Source organism: Rhinoraja longicauda, chromosome 10 (genome assembly GCF_053455715.1).
Source record: "Rhinoraja longicauda isolate Sanriku21f chromosome 10, sRhiLon1.1, whole genome shotgun sequence".
Lineage (NCBI taxonomy): Eukaryota > Metazoa > Chordata > Chondrichthyes > Rajiformes > Arhynchobatidae > Rhinoraja > Rhinoraja longicauda.
Window position 1 is genome coordinate 22,145,694 of NC_135962.1, and position 21,039 is coordinate 22,166,732.

General features: G+C 38.7%; 1 long non-coding RNA gene across 1 annotated transcript in view; it reads left to right on the plus strand.

The window, feature by feature from the left end:
- Positions 1–20,580: 20,580 nt before the first annotated feature.
- The window catches only part of LOC144597269 (uncharacterized), a 30,000-nt gene continuing 29,541 nt past the window's right edge, over positions 20,581–21,039 (plus strand). The window contains exon 1 of the long non-coding RNA XR_013547714.1: positions 20,581–20,708. This is a non-coding gene — a long non-coding RNA (uncharacterized LOC144597269). The remainder of the gene's footprint in view (positions 20,709–21,039) is intronic.

Sequence of the window (21,039 nt, forward strand, 5' to 3'; positions counted from 1 at the left end):
ACTTCTACAAATGCTATCATGGATAAATGTGTCTGCCATCAGCAGGCCTGCATAGACAAGACCAAGTAGGTTTATCCTTCTTGTTGGATCACTCATGTCCTGCCACAGACCCAGTCTAGCAGCTTATTCCTTCAGAATTAAACCAGGTCAGTCAGTGCTGGAACTGGCAAGCCAGTCTTGGTGATGAACAATAAAATGCCCCACCAGGAGAATATACTGCACTTTTACTGCTTTCTGTGCCTCTAATAAGTGTTCCGTATGAAGGAACTCTGGTTCGTCAGCTGTAGAAAAATGGTTGGTAATGACCAAAGGTGCAAAAAGAACTACATGTGCGATAAATAGCAAAGATCTAAGCAATCTTATTAAGCAATGAATCAAATCAAACCTCTGCAGAATGATTACATCTAATTATGAATGGTCAAAGATATTCAAACAGCTAAGTGGAGGAGGCTCGACGAACGTCCCCATCATCAGCATTAAGGTTGATGGTGAGTGGTCCATCATGTTTTATTCTCTCTGTTTTAATATAGCATTAATAGTACAGCTGGGTGGTATGTTAAGCTACTCCAGAGGGCATTTAATAGTTAGCCACATCAAAAAATATGCAGATGAGTTGGTTTCGACCTGAAATGTCACCTATTCCTTTTCTGCCTGATCATTGAGTTATTCCAGCATTTTGTATCTATCATCGGTGTAAACCAGTATCTGCAGTTCCTTCCTAACATGGACATGAGTTGACTTTATATTCAAGAGGTAATTTAGAAGACACTATCAGAGTTCCTCATTTGTACATGTCCTATTGGGTAACTTCTGAAAAGCAACGGCTGACGCTATAGAGATGTCTGTCAACTTTGTGCTAGAATCGGTGCTGGCTCGAAGGGCCGAATGGCCTACTCCTGCACCTATTGTCTATTGTCAAATCTGGTATAAACTATAAGGTAAGAGAAAAAAATGTACATTGGGAGTTTGGAGATTGACCTATATTTTTTGAAATTTTATTTGAAATGACTCAAAACTATATCCCACTGGGCAACTGAAGGTGAAGTTTCCATCCTCCATTACTTTTGAATTGAATATGGCAATACTAAGAAGGCAAAGTCACTACATTTAAGTTGGTTTAAAGAATAATTGTTATTCTCCACTACTAGTCATTAAAAAATGTGTGGTAGAAGTCAGTTTGCAATGCATTGGTCTGGTGTTGTAAAACTAGCACAACACATACCACTTTAAAGGTGGGGCAATAATGCTTTGCAGGTATCAACTCACCATTACATTTGATAGACCCTATATATAGGAGGCTGCTTTAAACAGTCATACACTGAATTATGTAATAAATCTGCAATGTACAATAGCATTTATCCTTTATCTGGTATTTGTACAATGCTGGACATCTATAATTCAATTACAAAAGCCAAGGATGAGAATACAATTTGACTGATCAATAAACATCATTTTATCCATAACAATTTAAAATCTGGTTTGCACATCGTTCTGCACTACTTTTGCAATGTGTGCAATGTTTTGAAATAACTAAATATGTAAATTAAAACACGCTGACAGCTTTTGGTAGTGCACATTGATAGGAATGTGCAATTTTTGGAAGAAAGTAACAACATATTGCTTTGCAATGAATATTAACCACACTATGCAATAAATTAAAATACTAATTATTCTATCCAGCTATGCACTCGCATTATGGTCTAATCTTAAATTTAAAGTCAACAAAGGAAATTATTTCCACCCATAGCATTTCATTCCCCAGTTAAACTAAAGTAAATCTCTCCACATTATTCAATTGTAAAAGTCCATTGTTGAATTATCTTTTAAACCTTGAACTGTTGATCTGAATAACACTCATATGTCATCAATAGTACAATATTTAATATTGTAAATAAAACTGTGATTTTCAGTATTCCAAATATTTTAACCTTTGAGACTTGAAACTATTGTTTCTTTCACTCAGAGTTAAACACTACCAAATTATATCTCCATATCTTATTGAGTAATTTCAATAACCTGCAGCTAATAAATTCCGATGACAGTGAATATTTCTTAAGTTTCATTGCATGCGTTGAGCCATGCAAATTCTTGACCAATCCTTAAATGCCACTCACTCTAAATGTATCAAAAACATTGTAGTCTGGAAACTACCATTAGGTTTCATTTGGAGGTTAAAAATAAGGCATAGTTCTACCAAAATAGAGGGAAGATCTGATATACGATTTTAGTCTTTCACCTAATGGTGATTTCCAGACTACAATGTTTTTGATACATTTAGAGTGAGTGGCATTTAAAGATTGGTCAAGAATTTGCATGGCTCAATGCAAAAGTGTGACTTTAGAAATATTCACTGTCATAGGAATTTATTAGCTGCATGTTATTGAAATTACACAGTAGGTTGGAAACAGGAGAAAATAAAATAATCTGACAAAAATATTGGAGATTCAGATATGGCATTGAAATCTGATTCATTCTTGACAGATTGGTGATTATTAGTGATTAAAGCAGATAAACTCCATTCATAAATTAAAAATATAAGTGTTCTTTCATCTCTTGAAAATTGACAAAATATGAATAGCTGAGTTTGATTAAATTTTGTCTCCAGAGAGAGAGAGAGAGAGAGAGAGCATCCATTTTCATTAACAGAAGCATTGATAATTTGGATCTTGAAAGGTTGATGAAATTTTAACTGCAGCTTCTATTTCATCTATCTATAATGTTTTACATTTTCCAACCACTGATGTGTGCCATTTAGTTAAAAAAGTAACTAATCTGTTAAAAAGCATTATTGCCCCACCTTTAAATTAATAATCTTTCGAAACTGAATTAAGATATAACCCATATCATGATATCTATGACTAAATTACAAAGAAGCCAAAATTAATTTGCATTAAACTCCACGCTTAAATTAATTACATCATTACTAGATTACAATGAAACACTAATCTTAGAGTAAACACATTCAATTTTTTTCTTCATATTAGATCCATCTAAAATAACCAACACAGAAGAATGCAAAAAATGTCAGAATAACTATGGAAAGGCTGATATAAATATTACAATGAAAGGGTTAGTTTGGTCATCGTTTTATTGGATTTTCTATGGCCATGAAATTACAAATTATCAAAAGGTCATTTGGGGCAAAAAATAAAAAGATTAATGTACAGAAGTGATTAGTATATTTAAAATAATTCAGTACAGGTTATTGTTATTCATGCATAAAACTTGGAATTTCAATTTTTTATTACTCAGTAAATATCCACTTAATTCAACGTGTGATTGCTTAAATTGCTTTAAAACATGTCCACGTTAAATTGTGGTTTACATCTGGATTGGAAGTAAGATTTTGATCCTATGCTACTGTGCAATTACATATATATTTAAATTATCAATCGTAACATTCCCATTTTTATAACCTGAATTATTTAACGATCACATGAAGACTTGTTTTAAAAGATAGTGATCAGACGTTTTTGTTACTCCTTTGCAGGAGTCCGTTCAGGTCCGTTATCTCCTAGAAATATTTTTGGATACTGCGAAGCCTGTAAAAATTACGATGAGCTGCAAAGAGCCAAAGCAACGGCTTTATGCTGATCTAATCTGTTCAGCAACAACCCGGACTAGTGGGAGTGGGTTCACTTTTCCTTTGAACTTTACCATGCTGGCATTCCGTATTGACTTTGTGGTTTAATGCAACCGGAGATGCGGTTTGTATTTTGGACTGCGTCGCTAGCGAGAGGCAAAAGGGTGAATATTATAAATTGACTAGTTCTATATAATTTGATACATTACATAACCGAAGATGGGAACACTAAGGAATGCCCCCACCCCCCAAAAATACTTGGAGATCTTAAGAAGAGAAAACAATTTAATTCTGATCAGAGGATATCAAAAAATAGCATGGACACCACAGATGTGACTCCTTTACTGAGAAAGGATTTGAATTGTGTTTTAATATTTCTTTAACTGCTCCGGACCCGTTCGGGTCAATGCATGGCATGAGTTTTGACGACAGAACTGCCCTCCGATGTGCAACAAGAGGCAAATCGCATGCTTCATCCCCATACGTGCTACAATCTCCGCGATTTCCCTTCACTGCTCTCCCGCACTCACTAGCAATAGAAGACGCCAATGAAGCTACAAAACCACTCCATTCTAAGCAGTAGGTCGTATGCACCGGGCCTTACTGGCAGTACATCTGCAAATCGAATCATTTTTGACCGTATCCTGAAGCGTGCCTAATGTCCCACTACAAACACAAATCATGATGATGCTGATAGCGCGGGACTATGAACAGCGACGAGAAACCCAACTACGGGAGAACTAAACCCAAGGCTCAGCGTGTAGCACGAGAAAAAAGCCCGTAGAAATAGGAAATAAGTGGAGAAAACGCACATTGTGTCGAACAGCACGGCACAAGAAACTGGTGGGTGGGGGGGGGGGGGTTTAGATAATGCAAAAGAAGCTGTGAAATATTTTAATGTTCAGCCTGAGTATACCAAGCGACTGTTGAATGTTGAATATAAAACCAAAGAGCGAAAAGCAACGACCACACGGATCATTGGCTTTTGTGAGCTCCCGCGGTTTATATTCATTTGTCTGCCGATTATACATGACCTCTGGGAGAGAGAAAACGGCAATGTGACTTGAGGTTTAGACCCAACGATGAAGTAAAAAAAACTGTTAGAGTACCACCCGAGTGATTTGAACCACGGCATTATGAACCCGAGTGAATACAAATTAGTCGACATAAATACTGAACCATACCTTGCTAGCTTCCGTTAAGAAACATATATCAATGTGAAAGTCTGAAACATATATTAAAACATATATCAATGTGCATTTGACTGTGATTTGATGTTAGACAGCTGAAATCAATTGCCTAGATCACCAGACGGCAACCAAAAATAGTTGAGCAAAGAATGTTTGGACGCTCCCATCGATCAGGTGATTTCTGTGTACAAAATCAACCACTGTCCCACACAGGCTCTTCACCCCCGAACGATGCACGCTGATGGCAATTTAAGGGGGAATAAACACAGTGCACAGCGTAAATCGTCCGAGGTATAAAGGGGGAGAGGGGGAAGTTAAAAGTTCAAAAGCACTCAGGAAAGGAAAATTAAACCGAGCGCCAATATAAAGTGAAACTGAACTGTGAGCAGCTTGTCTCCGAGCACGCTCCACTGCAGATATCCAGCTGGACGTGCAGCTCTCACCCGTGGTTGTAAAAAGCACCGTTTTTGATTTACCTGTCCTGCGATCGCTGTGCAGTCACCGTCACGACTGGCTGAAGTTTCACGCAAAAGGCGGGATGCTATCGAAAATAGAAAAAGTTCTGGATACTGATGCCTCCATAGAATGAACCGCTGATTTGCGGTGCAATTTCTTCCCGAGTCGACAGTCATATTTAAAAGCCAGGAAGTCTCCAAACCCTCTCGCGATCATTGGCCAGAAAGTTTGGAATCGCACAGAATTAATCCGCCCACTGATCGAAATCGGATCCTGGATTAGTTTCACACTACGGCCAATCCCAATATTTGCAACTATTAAGCCTTCGTAAAATATTGCAGGGGTTGGTAGATCTGTAGCCTAATTATTGAAATTGAATATGAAAGGAAATTACAAAATTAATTCATATAACATATATTGCAAACTCAATTGAAGATGTACTGTATTTGTATGACTGCATCCCCATATATTATTGCGTCCACCTACACATTGGAATCCAAGTGTCCTGAAGTATAACGATAGCAGGCTAATGAATGCAGCCTTAATAGGGATATCAAGTCATTGGGATTTTTCTAAACAAATATTTTGAGATCAATTATAATGATTTGAAAGCCATGTATTTTCCTCATTTTTATTTGATCACGTCTTCCCTCAAAAGATTTGAATAATATTACTAGTATAAAACTGATATTGTCGTCAATCTCGCTTAGTAGTAGTGGTAATATTTGATTCGGTGAATTTCCATGCTTTGTTTATTTGTGTGCCGAAGCCATTCCTTTCTTTACAGTGATGACAACAGCAACACTTTTATTCTAGATTTAAACCCCCCCATCCCCCCACCTCCACAATGCGTGTTGTCCTAGAACGGGGAGAATCAGCACGGGAACTGACGCGAGGCAGCATTCATCCCTATTCTATCCTCGGAAAAAAGTTTCAAATCAATTATCTTTGCACGTCTCCGAATATATTCGATGCAATTCGATGTTCAGATTTTGTGAGTAGTTTAGGATATCAACTCTACTCCTCCCAGCCTCTAATCTCCACACCGCGCTGACTTTTAAACAAGGGAGATCCACACCAACTCGTTTCAAAAGCACTTAAAATACCTTTTGTGGAACATCGGATCAGAAGGTTATTTTTGAATGCATTCGCGAGGAGAATTTCCCCAACTTCATTCAACGCTTGTAAATATTTTTCTTTAGAATATTATCCGTCCCACATTCCCCGAAATCCACTTTCGTTTTTTTTGTTATCTCCACGACTTTCTCATTTATTCTTCCAATCCACGATCCCACTTATCTTAACTTTCAACACCATTTCGCATAGTTCTGATGGTTTTAGAGATTCAAAATAGTTTACAGTAACCTGAAACGTATCTATAAAACTTAAAACAAAATCCGTGCACTTCAACGAAACTTAAGTGACTCGATTGTAAGATAATTGTCATTAAACCATGGCAGATAACAATCAGAAATGTGAGCCATTCAGTCAAATTTGTGTTTTTTTATTTTATCCCAACTAAACGAAAATTAAGATGATTTGCCGTCAGTGAGGCATGTCAATTAATGAACCTGAACAAAAGTAGCATTTCATAAAAACTTTGACACAAAACTAATTTTCTGATTTTGTTTTTAAACAAATGCTCAGTAGCACCAGCATTTTGTTGATTTTGTTTTCTGTTAAAATCTCCCCCGTGAGCGATTGGGTTAATCGCCAAACCTAGTATTATTTATACACAAGCCCGCCGATGCATTCGTACAAATGCAGCAGATTTGCGCTTCAAATTAATATGTTCTGCATTCACGCTTGCTAATGACACACATTTTACACGGTACAGCCCTATTTGAAGTGGCCACATGACTCACTTGTGTTCCCGTTGTCTCTTTTTATTTAACTTTAGCAATGATACCCTTGAAATAGACACGAACGTCCGGCGCACCAATGCCGAGGCCGATGAAATTGATGCGAGTGCGTGTCCCGGAGTTCCATTAACTGGCGAGCTTGATGTGTTAAGTGTGTGTTTAAGGATATTGACAATTTTGCAAATTCTAATTACCTGGATCGATTTTAGTTTTAGCCGGAGTATTATCCAAATTGGAACTGGCGTTTTCCTTAAATGTTTCCTCTTTGCGACGGTCTTAAAAAAATGCATCTACTAAACTAAAAAAAGATACCAAGTTTTGCAGTTATACTGCTTGTTATAAACCGAGTGCTAAACTCAATCAGGTTGGTGATTTCTACGTAGGTTTATTTGAAGCAACGCAGACGAAATCCGGTTAAAACCTATTACCCGCATGTTGTACGGATGCAAAACATTTTAAAATCTATTCGCCTTGATGCTTTAAACCTGGCGCTCGAAGCAGATATGTGCAGTCCCTTTTTTAACTTGAACACATATTCTACACAAAAACGCCGTCAATCATCAATGTTCTGGGCTACTGCCTGCAACAATCGGATCAGTTTAACAATTTTATTGTTCCCATGTGTTCAACATATGCCTGGAACACTGATCCCGATGGGTGTTACATGGTCCAGTGGATTCGTCATTGTAAATGTACTAAAAATGGTAGAACCAGTCTAAATAATATTGTCACGAACATTTTACGCTCGATTGTGTCCCCAGTATGATGGAAACTAAATAGTGAGTTTCTTCTAAATGTCGTATTTCAATCATAATTCATTAATTCTCAAATGTATAATTTAGAAAGTACAAGACTTTAGTATTTTTAAATCATAGAGCAATGGTTAGCGATGTAAAGCAGTAGAGAAATGTCAGACAATGAGAATATAATTGAATTGAAAGATCTGAAACTGTGTATTTTACATTGGAATATCTATGTTGCAATATCTAAAGCTACCATCTAAAATGATAAGTATAAGCAGAACTAAATGTATAAAGATGTTTAATTAAAGTAAAATATAGGATATTGTGCATTGAAAAGTAATTAACCACATTTATTCAATCATATACATTTACAGAATTTACACATAAGAGCGTTGTCAATAATTCTAAGATTAGGGTGATTGTCGTCTTCAACAGTGTGGGATTTATATCATATACAAATGACTTTTACTTCTAAAAAAGGAATGTAAACTATTTTTCCTCCACACAGTGTGTGGCATAATTAGCTGGTTACAAGCAAGACAGCTGGGATCTTAATTTAGGATAGAGGAGAAAATGACAGAGAAAAAAAAGGGGAAATTGGTGTAAATTAGAATTGGCAAAAAAAAAACAAAGGCAAAAGCAAAACAGATAATGAATAAAACAATTACAATTTTGAAAATCTAGTAACAATTCACTAACTGCAGGAATGAGACACTGCAGTGTTTTGCTTGTTTTCTGCTCTTCCAGCATTGAGTAATAGACGAAAACTGAACGCTGCTTCAGTAACAAATCTTTATTATATGGCATTCCAAAACAAAATGATTTCTCACCTCAAGGGAAATCATGAACAACTATCTACTTGGAAAACAGTAACCAATGGTAAAAAAAATGCACTTTGATTGTAATTACTGAGTAAACGATGCTCAATAGTAATTGGCTGGAGTAGAATGTTGGTATCTCACCTTTGATGCTCAGGTTACAAGAACAACTAGAATTGTTCAATGTGTCTCTGGTGACTGGTGACTGGCCACTGTGAAGATTTTTTTTGTTCTTGTAAATATGGCATGGATTTTGGTAGACAGAACTTGGATCTTAAAGTTATAAAAGAAGCTCAATGTTCCAGAATATAGATGCTAGAGGTGCAAAGGCATTGCAGATAAGAGAGTAAGGGCGAGTACATTGTTCATTATGGAGGACATCACAGCAGCATTCGAAGGATAATCTTGGGGATCGCCCAGTGAGGTTGTTTGGGTGGAACTTAGAAAGAAGAGGAGGATTACTTTGAGGTTACATTCTCGCTATTCCCCTCTCCATCCCCCCCCCCATAATCAGTGGGAATTAGAAAATGAAATATGTAAGGAGTTTGTAGATACAAACTGCAAGAATAACAGAGTAACACAGTCAGTGATTTTAACCTCCCTCATATTGACTGGGAATCCTACAGTGCAAGAGGCCTGGACAGGATAGAATTTTTTAAGTGTGTCCTCAATTGTTTTTAAACAATATACAGAGGGTTCTACTAGAGAGGGCACAACACTGGACCTCCTCTTTGGGAATGAGGAAAGGCAAATGACTGAAGCATCAGTCAGGGAACACTTTAGGAGCAGTAACCATAATGATATTAGTTTTTAAATAGTCATGGAAAAAACATAGGACTGGTCCTTAATTTAAGAGTCCTAAATTGGGGCAAGGTCTATTTTGAAGGCCTAGCTTGTAGTAGTTGATTTGGAAATACAGGTGAAGGGATATCTGGCAAGTGGGAGGATTTTAAAGATGAGATTGGAGGAGTACAGGGACCGCATGTTCCTGTTGGGGTGAAAGGCAAGGCTGGGAGGTTTAAGGAACCCTTGTTAATAAGGGGTTTTGAAGCTCTAGTCATAGATCCCTACAGCATAGAAACAGACCCTTCAGTCCAACTCAACAATTCCAACCAAGATACCACATCTAAGCTAGTCCCATTTGCCCATATTTGCCCCAAATCCCTCTAAACCTTTCCTATCCATGTACCTGTAAATGTGTATTTTAAATACTGTTATAGGATCTGTCTCAACTACTTCTGGCAGCTCCTCCCATATACTCACCACCCTCTGAGTGAAAAGGTTCCTATCAAATCAGGTTCCATTGTTCCCATCTGGGTAAAAGACTGTGCATTCACCCTATCTATTCCCCTCATGATTTTATACACTTCTACAAGATCACCCCTCAGCCTCCGGCACTCTAAGGAATAAGGTCCTAGCCTGTCCAATCTTCCTCTGCAGCTCAGTGCCTCAAGTCCTGGCAACATCCTGGGAAATGCTCTCTGCACTCCCTCTAGTAAAATGAGCTTTCCAGCTTAGTCAATAAAAAGGAGACATATGTCAGTTATGGGCAGCTAGGATCAAATGCATTCCTTGGGGAATATAAGAAATCTATGAGTATACTTAAGAGAGAAATGAGGAGGGCAAAAAGAGGACATGAGATAACTCTCGCAGCCAAGATAATAGAAAATCCTAAGAGATTATCCACGTATATTGAGTGCAAAAGGGTAACAAGGGAAATAATAGGTCCCCCTGAAGGATCATCATGGTTGGCAATATATCAAGCTGTAGGAGATGGTCAAGCTATTATATGAATACCTTCCATCTATATTTACTGAGGAGAAAGTCATGGTAATAAAGGAACAGGGAAATGAGTAATGATTGGACCACTGCTGGATAACAAAGAAACAACCCTAATGAATCAACATGGATTATCATAAAGATAAGCATGAAAAGATAAGCAGATATACAAGGTAAAATGATTATATGGGATACTGTTAACAATGTAGTAAAAAAGGCTTGGATTTTTCAAAGGACACCCGAAAGAATCCAGAGGTTTGTTACTTATCGCAAGATTTGAATTTTAAAAAACTGTTCTATTTTAGACTTACAGACATAAAGATATGTTTGGTGAGATTCTGGCTGTTATTTGTGAAAAGCATGCAGTATACAGACCCAGTGTTTCAACTCTGCTGCTACTTTACAATTCATATTTATTGCTTTGACAAATGAAACGCATTGAGGCATATTGACAGGAAATAGTGGTGAATAATGGTAAAATAAATGATAAGTACCACAAGACTGGGCTGCAGATTTTAATAAAGCAATATGGGAAAACTATAATTTAAAGATGCTTTTCTTATAAAGTAAAGGACTCGACATGAGAGCTGCCAGTTGCCACAAGCAATGTAGTGAATGTGATTCACTTCCAAACTTTTTTGCTGAAGACTTCAGAAAATAATTCTTGATTTTAACCATGTATTCAAAATATCACACAATAGATACATTAATATAATCACTACAACATTTCTCCATTTCCCATTCCCAAACTAAAATTTGTAAGGAAAGTAAATTTGAACATCATCTCATTTTGAGCAAATTTTTGTTAAACTGTTTCAGTACTAGCACACTAGTTCTATGTTAGACCATTTTCACATTTTACACACTAGAAGCAATTTACAGAAGCCAATTAACCTACAAACGTGTATGCCTTTGGCGTGTGGGAGGAAACTGGAGTACCCGGAGAAAACCCACACAGTCACAGGAAGAACATACGAACTCCTAATAGCACCTGTATTCAGGGTCAAACCCAGGTCTCTAGCGCTGTAAGGCAGCAACTCTACCACTGTGCCCCTGTGCTGCCTTTCAATTTCATGAGTTCTGAAGTGGTTGAGCGATCATCGTGTCATTTTTACAGATGGAGTTGGAAGTGCCTGGCAGGACAGTGGGTGGTTTGTGTCAGATATTGTGCACTCCTACTGCTGTTTGCAAATGTTCTCCTTGCTCTTTGCTCATCGAGACGAGGTGCCTTCCCAGGACTCCTCCTGCAATTTGAGGGGTTTCAAAGAGACTGAGTAGAAGTGGTATTTCTTTAAGGAGACTTTGCAAATATTATTGAAGCTTTTGCCCATTTCCCTCAAAATCCCTTCCCTTGAAGTGCTCAGTGTAGATTCTTGTTTTGAGAGTCTGTTGCCAGGCACGTGATCAATGTGACACACCCACCTGAATTGTTTGAGTAAAGTTAGAGTCTTGATGCTGGGATGTTGGCCTGGGAAAGGACACTGATATTGGTTCTCTTATCCTGTCACGGATTTGAAGGATTGATTAGCAAGTTAGCATTGATCTTAATATTTCAGTGCTTCAAGTCTTCATTGCATACAGGACAATGATGAATTGTTGCTCCTCATAGACCAAGAGCCTTGCTGCCAGATCTGAAGCCTTGGTTATCTCAAAGGCAAAGCTGGCAGCCAGAGGCAGTGGTAAATTTTGACATTGATTCTGTCTTCACTGAGAGCTGATTCCAGGGATCTTGATTACTATGATGGGAGAAAAGGGGTAGTGAAATGTGCAATGAGAACAGGTTGATAAAGGATCTTTTAGTTTAGTTTAGTTTGTTGTCACGTGTATTGAGGTGTAGCTTTTTGTCGCATGCTATCCAGTCAGGTGAAAGACTATACGTGATTACAATCAAGCTGTCCATAGTGTACAGATACTGGATAAAGAGAATAATGTATAGTGCAAGATAAAGTCAGATTTTAAAAAACCTGAGGATCTCCAATGAGGTAGATAGTAGATCAGGACTGCTCCCTAGTTGTTGATAGGATGATTTTGTTGCCTGATGACAGCTGGGAAGAAACTGTCCCCGCATTTAAGAGAGAGTTACATAGAGCTCTAGGGGCTAGTGGAATCAAGGGATATGGGGAGAAGGCAGGCACGGGTTATTGATTATGGATGATCAGCCATGATCACAATGAATGGCGGTGCTGGCTCGAAGGGCCGAATGGCCTCCTCCTGCACCTATTTTCTGTTTCTATGTTTCTAATCAGGAGGTATGCATTTTCACACTTCTGTACTTCTTGCCTGATGGGAGAGGGAAATAGAGGGAGTGACCGGGGTGAGACTCATCCTTGTTTATGCTGGTGGCTTGCCAAGGCAGCGTGAAGTATAGATGGAGTCAATGGATAATTTGATCTGATAGTTCATCAGTATAAACCCTGATAGTTCATCAGTATAAACCCTGATAGTTCATCAGTATAAACCCTAAGTTCGAGAACTTGAGTGAAGGAATAAACAATGACTTGGAATTCGGTCTCCAAGTCCACCCTTGCACAAGCACAATGGTTCTGTAGTAGGAGATGATAACGTTTGAAGAGTTGCCCCAGGGGTGAATGTTAGCCAGTTCAAGTTGGGACAGCACACCAGTGAGAAAGTATGTAGCAGATGTTGATGGTGATGGATTTCATACTCATACTTTATTAACCAAGTATGTTTTGCAACATATGAGGAATTTGATTTGCCTTACAGTCATACCAATAAAAAGCAACAAAACACACAAAATACATTTTAACATAAATATCCACCACAGTGACTCCTCCACATTCCTCACTGTTATGGAAGGCGAAAAAAAGTTCAATTCTCTTCTTTTTTGTTCTCCCATGGTAGGGGGCCTCGAGCCTTCCGTTAACGGGACGATCTTTGCTCCCATAGGGTTGGGCCCTCTGTGTCGAGGCAATCAAGTTCCCGCATCAGGGGGGAATCTCAGCTCCCCCTCGTTGGGTGATCAGACCCCGGGTCGGGACTGGTCGAACCTTCTGCGACTTTGGAGCTTCCCGACATCGGTTTCTACCCGAGACTGCGAGCTCCTCGATGTTGAAATCCGCAGGCCGTGGTTGGAGCATCGATCCCAGACAAGGGATTGCAGGCTCCGATGGTAGGTCCACGGCCCCGTGGTGGGGCTCAAAGTCAGTCATGAGCAAGGCCGCCAGCTCCATGATGTTAGGTCGCAGAGCGACCGGAGACACGATCTGGAAAAAAATTGCATCTCTGGCAAGGTAAGAGATTGAAAAATGTTTCCCCCTCCCCCCTCCCCCACCCCCCACATAAAACAAACCAGAGAACATTAACACATACTTTTAAAGCAGACTAAAAATAACAAAAAATATGAAAAGACAGACAGACTGTTGGCAAGGCTGACCATTTTTCTGTGGAAAACCAGATTTCTGGATGGTTCATAATCCCCTTCAGTTGATTGAAATGAAGGCATGTGTGAAGTCAGAAAAGGTCCAGCAGCACAGTTGGAGCTGCTCAGTATAGTTTCCTTGTACTTCTTGTGTTGTGAAGATCTGGTTCTTTGTGCCGCTTGATGGACAAATCTGGGTTGGGGTTTTAGAAGGAGTGATTCAGCCATTGGGAAGAGAAGTTGATGATGTTCATTTAGACTAGAGATACAGCTTGGAAACAGCCCCTTCGGGCCATGGAGTCCATACCAACCAGCAATCTCCTGTACACTAGCACTATCCTGCACACTAGGGACAATTTACAGAACCCAATTAACCTACAAACCTGTACATTTTTGAAGTGTGGAAGTAAACCAGAGCACCCGGATGGCACGGTGGTGCAGCAGTAGAGTTGCTGCTTTACAGCGAATGCAGCGCCGGAGACCCGGGTTCGATCTACGGCTGCTGTCTGGACGGAGTTTGTACGTTCTCCCCATGACCTGCGTGGGATTTCTTTGAGATCTTCGGTTTCCTCCCACACTCCAAAGACATACAGGTTTGAAGGTTAATTGGCTTGGTAAATGTAAAAATTGTCCCTAGTGTGTGTAAATAGTGTTAATGTGCGGGAATCACTGGTTGGCACGGACCCGGTGGGACGAAGGGCCTGTTTCTACACTGTATCTCTAAACTAAACTAAACCTAGAGAAAATCCATGCGATCACAAGAAGAATGTACAAAATCTGTACAGACAGCACCCATAGTCAGGATTAATGGCGTTCTAAGGCAGCAATTCTCTTGCTGCGCCACTCCCTAGGATAACCTAGGATTGCATGACTATTTCAACTTTTCAGTTGGCTGGGCTAGTGCTTAAGGATGACGTCAACGACATTCATGTGATCAACAGGGTCTCAATTGAGGACATTCCATAGTAAACTTTCTGATGAACAACAACAGCATCTGTCCTTGATTAGTTCTTTTCCATTTTAGGTTGGCTGTTCAATGGGCTCTTGGGTGTTCAGGTCACAGGTGATTTTGACAGCATTTAAGCATTGATATACATTGTGTTATAATCAGTTGGGTTGATTGTACTCCTTGAAAGCCTCTTCATCAATAAATCCCAGATGGTGGAGACATCATTGTCACAAACAAAAGGCTATGTGCCCAATCTTGATGAATGCTGATGATACTGGCCTTTAAATCAACTCTAAAACTAGTCAAGTGGCTGTGCACTAGAATTTTTCACTAGCACTTATCATCTCAACACTGAGAACGCTAAACTATCACATTGCAAATAATCCTTTTATGCTAGGCATAATTCTCTGAAGGAAGCCAACCAATTTTCAACACCCAATAAATATTTTGGAAAGTTTATTGTGCATTTTATTATTTTATTTTGTAATTCCAATGCACAGTAGAAGTGCTGCAGAGTACTTCATACTGGGAACTTAATATAAAGTCAAACTACACTGTCTGAATCTATGCCTGTGAACAGTATTGGGGTGAATACATGTCTCTTTCTCAATTAGCTGCATGGTAAGTATGTCAACAATCAGTAACTTTAGTGTATGTAACATAAAATAGGAAACAGGAATTTTGATAAGAACTAACAAATTTAAGACAGGACCATATACAGTTATTTGGCACACTAAGGAGTTGGAATAAAAATAAACAGTTTAGAACACTGTTTCCAGTGTGAATTTTGGCTAGGTAAGAGCGCAAAACAGACAGAAACCCAATTAGCACTAGCAACATGTTACATCCATATCCACTCCCACAAGCCTTATAAAATTGCCCTTTATAGATTGGATAAAGAAGTTGGCAATCTAATTAGAACAGATTAATATGGTTGATTGCACAGTGTATTAAGTGAGTGCTCCCTGTATTTCAATAAGGAAAGTTGATTCTCTGCCACTATTTGCTTCCTGATCATATTTAAATTAGTTCCCAGTTTAGTTTACTTTATTATTGTCAAGTGCAGTGAAGAACTTTTGTTTGGCATGCAATCCAGTCAAAGAAAAGGCTGTACATGAATACAATCAAGCAGTCCACTGTACACAGATAAAGGGTACAGCATTTAATGCAAGATATAGCACTGAGGTACCATTAACGATAATTCAAAGGTCTCCAGTGAGGTAGATGGGTCAGTTCAGTTGCCTGATTACAGCTGGGAAGAGACTGTCCCTGAAACTGGAGGTGTGCATTTTCAAATGTCTGTAACTCATGCCTGATGGGAGAGAGCAGAAGAGGGAGTTACCAGTGTGAGACTGGTTCTTGACTATGCTGGTGGTCTTGCTGAGGCAACGTGAGGTATAGATGGAGCCAATGAAAGGGAGGCTGGTTTGTGTGATGGTCTGGCGTACATCCACAACTCTCTGTAATTTCTTGTGGTCTTGGGTGGAGCTGTTCCACAATCAGTTCGTGATGCATCCTGATGATACTTCTTTCTGTAGAATTTGGTGAGAGTTGTTGGGGACATGCAGAAATTCCTAAGACTTCTCCAGAAGTAGAGACATTTATGTGCGTAGCGATAGCTTCAATAAGGCTGGTCCAAGACAAATTGCTGGCAATATTTATTCCAAGGAACTTCAAGCTTTCGACCATCTCTACTTCGGCACCATCAAGGTACAATGATTTTTATTTCACAAAATGCTGGAGTAACTCAGCAGGTCAGGCAGCATCTCAGGAGAGAAGGAATTGGTGACGTTCCGGGTCGAGACCCTTCTTCAGACTGAAGAAGGGTCTCGACCCGAAACATCACCCATTCCTTCTCTCCTGAGATGCTGCCTGACCTGCTGAGTTACTCCAGCATTTTGTGAAATAAATACCTTCGATTTGTACCAGCATCTGCAGTTATTTTCTTACACTTAAGGTACAATGATTAGTATGGTAACAAAGTACTACAGATGCTAGTTTACCAAATCTAGACACAAAATTTGGCGGGGGTGGGGGGAAGTAGCATTGAATTAATGTTAGTATTGCTGATCATATAAAACTACCAAATGTCATGAAAAAACGCCTGTTCATTATTATGCCTCAAGGGAGTGGTGCCCAGCTAAAGAAAAAGCATCCACAAAAGTCAAGTCAAGAATGTTTTATTATCATATTCCCGAAAGGGAACAATAAAATTCGTACTTGCTGCAGCACAACAGATATGTAAAACATAGCACTCTGTAAACACCCTAATAAACAACAAAAAAGTTTGGTATATAAAAAAACAAACTACTATAATGCTCATCTGTTTTCACTTCAGTGTGTATGAAGAATAGCCTTGTTTTTTCTCCTCTCAAATAGCTAAATAAAGATTCTATTAAATAAGATTTGTAATCTAAGAAAACACTGCAGGAAATACCTAGGGACATTTTATTGCATTTTTTTGCATTAAAGGGAACATGGAGCTGAAATTTACGACAGAGAGTTGTGCAGAACAGAAAGGGGCTCTTTAACCCACCACATCAATGTCAAGTTTTGCTCATTTATACTAATCTTATTGGCCCGTATTAGTTCCATATACAGTACCTTGCCTATTTAAGTGTCTGCAGATGCTTCTTAAATATAGTTTTGTCACCTCTTCTGACAGTGCCTTCCAGTTATCAACCATTCTCTAGTATCCTTTAAATTTCCTACCGCTCACCTTAAAAAGATGCCAGCTTGTTTTTGATACCCCTACCAATGGGAAAAAGATTCTGACTATCTTACTCTCAACAAGCCTTTCAGCCAATTTTTTGCTATCATTAAATCATCCAAACCAGAAGACATCTTGGTGAATCTCCTCTGCGCTTTCTCCAGTGCATCACATTCGTCCTATGGTGTGACGACTAGGTCTTCACACACAACTCCAAGAGCATCCTAACCATTTTTTTGTATAGTTACAACATAATATTTAATCTCTTATGTTCGATGCCCCGAACTATGATTCATCCATACCATATGCATTCTTCACTGTACAATCCACCATGCTTCTACTTTCATCAACATCCCTTAGTGTTCCAACATTAATTGTCTTTGTCCTACTCCTAATTAACTTTACAAAATATATTTTGCAATAACACATTTTGGCCAGCTAATGCCCATGCACAAATTTGGCATGTTCTATATTCTATCAGTTCAAATGAAATGCTGCAGACTGTAACTTAGAACATAGAGCAGTACTGCATAGGAACAACACTCTTCTGCACACTATGTCTGTGCCAAACATGATGCAAGGTTAAACTGATCTCCTTTGCCTACATGTAATCCACATCCCTCCATTTCACTGTTTATCCGTGTGTCTATCTAAAGGTTTTACCAGTTAACTATTATATTAAATAATGAACACAATGTGAAGTATGAACAACCTGAGTAAGAGATTAATCTTATTTATGGTGTTTTACGGTTTAAACGTATTCAAAGCAAATATTAATTTAAATGGGACAATTTTCTCATCCAAACTTTTAATGTAGTTTTGCTTGCTATTTTTTTCACATGATTTTTGAACTGTTTTTTTGTACTTTTTGTACTTTTGGCTCTGCATATTCTTTCCCCAAAAGGATTTTACTTTTTCATGACAGAGTTTGTCTCAAACTTGGCTGTTTTCTCCCCTCTTTAATTTGCATCAGATTTTTTTTGATTTGAATGTAATGTATACTCTGAGGCAAAATGCAAATGGCTGTCTAAAGATAATACATTTAACCTCAAATTTAGGAGCAGAATCAATATCCATTGAACTCAAGGACTAATTTCCTAAGGTCAATGTCTGTTTTAAAATGGGTGTAACACAGACTAATTTCAATACTAGTAATTTACTGTACACATCAGCAGAGAATCCTTATGTGACACTCCTGGCTTAAATAGTAAATAGTGTATTATGCCCATAAATGCAAGAGGCTCTACTTGAACATTGGAGCAGCCAGAGTCAATACAGAGGAGAACCAGAAAGACTGACATTTGCAAATATTAGACTTTATGTCGAGTGGGGTATTCCATGCCAAAATAATTACTATGGGGAATTATTTTTAAATGTTCTGCAGCATATGTGAGAATTATTCTGATAATAACATTTAAATGTTGAAATATTGATTTCAATAATTATCTTTGATAATTAATAGCTTCTAAATTAGTCCACTTTCTGCTAAAATTTGTTTGCAGGGAGCTTGAAGTACAGGTATTAATGTTACAATTTAAAAATATATGAAAAATATGTATAAAATTAGAAATCTGTGCAAAAATCTGTCATTTTAATGGAGTGTGAAAATGTATTGTATTTTCAGAATGTTTTGAAAATCTACTCTATTATTTTAGTAATCATGGATCAGATCACTTCATCGTTAAAGTCAGTAACTCGCTTTTAACCTCTTAAAATAACTTCATCCTGCTGTTCCCTCTAAAATCCATTATGAATACAAAATTACACGAGTGTAGTTGGCTAATAGGCATACTGGAGCGACTAAGCTTGTATACACTGGAATGGAGCGACTAGGCTTGTAATACACTGGAATTTAGAAGGATGAGAGGGGATCTTATTGAAACATATAAGATTATTAAGGGGTTGGACACGTTAGAGGCAGAAAACATGTTCCCAATGTTGGGGGAGTCCAGGACCAGGGGCCACAGTTTAAGAATAAGGGGTAGGCCATTTAGAACGGAGATGAGGAAAAGGTTTTTCAGTCAGAGAGTTATAAATCTGTGGAATTCTCTGCCTCAGAAGGCAGTGGAGGCCATTTCGCTGAATGCATTCAAGAGAGAGCTAGATAGAGCTCTTAAGGATAGCAGAGTCAGGGGGTATGGGGAGAAGGCAGGAACGGGGTACTGATTGAGAATGATCAGCCATGATCACATTGAATGGTGGTGCTGGCTCGAAGAGCCGAATGGCCTCCTCCTGCACCTATTGTCAATTGTTATTAATCCACTGCTTTTTAATCTCACAATTGCTGCCCCCTACCGTAAACCACGGTCATGTACAAGCAGCAATCCGCTTTTCTGGCAAAATTAATATAACAGATTTCTTAGATTCATTTCAACACTGGTTGAAAACAAGGTACTGATATTCCATGGAACATGTTTTTGATTATAGTGATCCAATACTGACAGAAAGGGAATGCTAAACATTGTTGTCCATTTGTACAACAGTTGGGTTACGTGCACTGTGTTAAACATGAGGCTTTCAAACATCTCAACTTCCTAAATGTACACTAAAGATAAGTTATATTAAAGTGTCGAGGAAGACGATGTTTGAAGTCATTTCATTATCAAATGTGCAGTTCTTCACCGAATTATATTTTTGCCAAAGATCTGTAACATCTGATATGTATTGGGTTTCCTCTTTTTTATGGATTGACTTCTTTAAAGTAAACAAGTCTTAAGCAATATATCTAAAGTTGCCCAGAGTTGCTGTGGGTTGATTTTAAATTGATTAAAATTGGCGTTTCAATGGAAACCGAACAGTTCCCAACAAGTTTTCACGAGGTTACTTACTTTCGTTGCCAATTTTAAACACTTAACCAATTGCAAAACGTGTGCTTTGGTAATGCGAATCTACGTATATACAAGAGCTTTAACTGAGGAGTAATTTGTCAAATAAAACGTGTGTAATTAAAGGCGATTAAAAATGTTTGCACCCACAAATGCCTTTACCCTGTACCAGAATATTAATACTGAATGTTGCAAACACACGTAGTAAAAACAGAAAATAATGAGGCACTTAACAAGACAGAGGCGGAGAGGGGATGATGATCTTTTATCAGAGCAGCGCAGACGCCAGGTGTTATCACCTAATCTACCACTTCCCTTCACTGACGCTTCACTGAATCCAAGGTAATCGTGAACCCGTAAATTGAGGATGGGACCTCGGGGACCTCGGCTTCTGGATCACAAGTTCCATTAAAGGTTAGTTCAACTAAACTTCCAACCCGTAAAGTTGTTTAATTAAGTAACAGTTTCATGCGAAGGAATCGCAATGATATCGATGATTGTATGGAATCCACCTCATTATTAATGTCTGCTAATGGGGAGAGGTCTTTGACTGAGGCCGCCGGGGTTGTGCTGGTTAGCGGCCTCGTTGTCCACAGGCAGCAGCCTGGTCGCCCTTGGCCGGTCCGCTCTAAAGATACTAGAGGAGCAAGATGAACCACTCCGTCGAAATCACGGATACTGACGTACAGGACGCAACGGAGCGCGACGCCCGCCATTTTAGGAAGCAAAACCTCTCGCAGCGTAA